The sequence below is a fragment of the Amblyomma mixtum genome, chromosome 8 (genome assembly GCF_055824585.1).
Source record: "Amblyomma mixtum isolate Tamu chromosome 8, ASM5582458v1, whole genome shotgun sequence".
Lineage (NCBI taxonomy): Eukaryota > Metazoa > Arthropoda > Arachnida > Ixodida > Ixodidae > Amblyomma > Amblyomma mixtum.
In genome coordinates this window covers 7,378,520-7,382,426 of record NC_143019.1, presented here as the reverse complement: position 1 = coordinate 7,382,426, position 3,907 = coordinate 7,378,520, and positions in this window count along the sequence as shown.

Genomic DNA, 3,907 nt, shown 5'->3' with positions numbered 1-3,907 from the left:
GGGCAAACAGCGTGGCGAGCGCCACCGCACGGAAGGAAACGGAGAGGCGACAATCCGCGCACCGCAGCTTTCAAACTGAAAGGGATCTAAAAACGTTGGTGCGCAGTGCTCTCGTCGGTTTTTTATTGCAAGGAAAATGGCGGAGTGAAAGGAGCAGCGCTACTGCATCAAATTTTGCCAGAAACTAGGCGACAGCCAAGTGGAAACCATTCGGAATATTCAGACGGCTTTCGGGGACAATCCTATGAGCAGCACACAGATTAAGCAGTGGTACAATTGGTTTAAAGACGGCCGCACATGGTGCAGAGAGAGCTACGCTCCGGTCGGCCATCAACATGCCGAAATGACCAGGTCATTGCCGAAGTGAACGCTGTGGTGATGCGGGACCATCGTGTGACTATCCGAGAAATTGTGGAAGAGGTGGACATCACCAATTTTTCTGCACATTCCATTATCACCGAAAATTTGGCCATGGAGAAAGATGCGGCGAAATTCGCGCCGAAGCTGCTCACGGTGGAGGAAAAACAGCTTCGTGTTGAAGGCTCACAGGATATGCTGGATTCCACAAACAGTGACCCCGACTTCATCAACACCATAATCGCTGGTGACGAGTCTTGGATGTACAGGTACGACCCGGAAACTAAGTCCCAGTCGTCACAATGGCAGCATTCCACGTCACCAAGACCAAAGAAGGCCCGCCAAGTGCGCAACAATGTCAGAGTGATGCTGACTGCTTTCTTTGACTCCCTCTGTGTGGCACACCACGCGTACGCACCCCACAAAGTAAACATTGACCAAAAGAATACTACAGGGATGTCCTCCATCATCTGCGTGGTGCTATGCGGTGCAAGAGGCCGAAGTTGAGGTCAACAGGAAATTGACGCATCCATCATGACAATGCTCCTGCACATTCCTCGCACTAAATACACACTTTTGTCGCGAAAAACCAGACTGCTGTAGTTCAACAGACTCCTTACTGTCTTGATATGGCCCCCTGTGACTTCTGGCTGTTTCCCAAAATCAAGAGGCCATTGAAAGGAGCGCGATTTCAGACAAGAGAGGACATTATGGCTGCAACGACAGCTGAGCGAAACTCCATTCCGAAAGGGGCCTTTTCGGAACACTTCCAACAATGGAAGCACCACTGGGTGAAGTGTGTGGAGTCCCAAGGAGGCTACTTTGAAGGTGATTAGGTTTCCAACGCTCCAGTTAAGCCACTTTTTTTTCTTCGGCGAAAGGTCGGATACTTTTCTAACAGACCTCGTATGTCACGATTGTTTAATTTGAGCCGTTTTGGGGGCTTTCGTAAAATGCAACGTCTTTGCTCGTGTTACTTATATGTGCGGCCCTGATGTATTTTACCGTGATGTTAGTCCCGACATTTGTGTAAAATTTGTGAGCCAACCCGTTTGCCACAGAATGTTCCTGATGGTGTTATACGTTTCAGGGTTTCTTACAGCATAAACTTACTAGTGAAGTTAGCGCCTAGCTCATGGCAGGGATTCGAACCGATGACCTAAGTACCCCCAATTCCACGTATTTACGAATCTTCATATGAACACTACGGTTCACCCGTTTGTCGCAGAGTGTCCGGGATGGTGGCATACGATTTCGCGTTTCGTGCAGCATAAACTTACTAGTTAAGTTTGAGTCTTGCTTGCGGCAGGGATTCGAACCGGTAACCTATGTTAGGTGTGTTAACACTTGGTATTCGATCGCTGCCTCAGTGTCGGCTCATTTTTTTGAAGTAGCCACTAGGTGGCCACGCTCGCTTCGGTAGACGCCGGTGTTTAACGCGATAGCAGGGAGCTCGATCGTGTCGGCGAAAATTCCGCGTCGTCGTCGCTCACTTCATCACGCGGTACCGCACACCGCAGCTTTTTGCTCCAGATTTTATTTCGTACCGCGTAATTTCATCACACCGAACGAACGCGCCTATAGCGCCAACCAGCTCGCTTCATCATGCAATGTCAGAACATAGCAGCTGCTTGCGCCTGATTTCATTCTACCGCGTAGTTTCATCACATCGAACGAATGTTCCAGAGGCCAACCAGCTAACTGCTGGCGTTTTTTGTTTCCACCGCGTAACTTAATCACTTTATGAATGAGCCGGAGGATACCTTTTCGCCTCATGACGATATATCATGCCCACGACAGATGCCTCGTACTCGTTTTATTTATACCGCGTAACTTCATCACATCGAACGACTGTGCCGGAGGCCAGTCCGCTCGCTTCATCACGCGGTGTATCGCGCACCGTACCTGCAGCTTCTTCTAAACAGAAAACAGTAAAAGGGGAGTAAAATCGTCCTCTAGCGCGCACCCTTGAAAAAGGGGAGTGTGCTGACAGCTTTCTTCCTTTTTACTCCAATACAGGTGTATATGTGTTTAGAGTGTATTTATACTCCGTAACTTTATCACACCGAACGAATGCACTGGAGGCCAACCCGGTCGCTTCATCACGAGGTCTCGTGCACTGCAGCTGCCTAAGCAATTTGTATCCATCGCGTAGCTTCATCCCATCGAACGAATTTGCGGAAGTCCAACGTCCAACCACTCGCTTCATCACGTGAACTGCAGCTGATTGCTCCAGATTTCATTTCTGCCCTATTGTAGACGGCGCGCGTACCTCGCCGTCTAGAATAGGCGTTAACGCGCCAAAGATAACGCGCGCCGCATGCTGGAGTCAGTCATAAAACATTAATATCGGTACTGGGAGTGATGGATTCTGTCGACCCCACCAGATGGCCCTCAGCCAGCGCTGAAGGCGACCGTCAGGGCTCGTGCTGTGACCCGGACTTGTACTTCCGGTTTAAAGCTGGCCAGCAGGGTCTCACACTTTTGCGGGCCTACGAACTTCTGGAGTCCTCGGGTGGTGGGTGTGCGGGGCAGTCCGTTCCACCGTGGCTCTCTCGACACATTTTGAGCAATCGGGTTCGAATTCTTCTGGGTTGAGGTGGTTCATTCCGACCAGGTTTGGGAGAGTTATTGGTTTGTGGTTTGCAGTTGTCTCCGTCTAACCTCTTCTGCTTTGGCGAGACTTTTGTGAGGTGGCGGTAGTGGCTAGCTAACTTAAGTGTTGGGTGATTTCTTGGTAGCTGATGAGATCTTCCTCCGTGCGTTCCAGGCTCGAGTAGCTGCTTACGGCTTGGCCGATAGAGCCTCGAGCCATATTGTGAGCTGGCTCGTTCCCAGGGTTGCCAGACTGAGCCGGCACCCAGGTCAGTTCCACAACCCCCTTTTTCAGGGTAGTTTTTGGAGGATTTTGAGATTCTTCCCCTCGAGTAGCATTAAGACGTAGCGTATGCTATTTTACCTGTAGCTGTAGCACGGAAGTCAATCGAAGGTCACCTAGTCGAAGCCGCCAGAAAGATGAGGAAATTGAGGGACACTAGCTGTTGCCGAAACATTGAAAGAAGAGAGGCGATAACATATATCCATCTATTTCTCTGACCACAAAGCTTCCTTTATGACAATCAAGAACTGTTAGTGGAGTGTTTCTTGAAGAAGGAATATGTGTGTGAAAAACAACAAGTTGTCTGTAATTGTACATACATGTCTTGCTCGAATCCTTTGCCTCAATCTATCGAAAAGCTGAAACAGCTGATGAGTTACGCTCAAATTTCACATTAGGAAGTAACGTAATCATCGGCAATTTTATTGCTTACAAAAATGGCTCCTGTTGTAAAAACCAGTTGGCACAGTTAGTATTGTTTTGGCATTTAAGAATGTTTAACTAAGTGTGAATGTCATATACTGGGCAATATCCTGTAAAATGCTAGCGTTTAATGTGACTGTAAAGCTGTCAAACTTTTGTCCTGATGGAAACAGCTACTAAGGCAGCTTTGTGAACATAAACTGAACAATGCCCCGATCCGGGCAGGGCAGTTTGCAGGTCTACGGAACA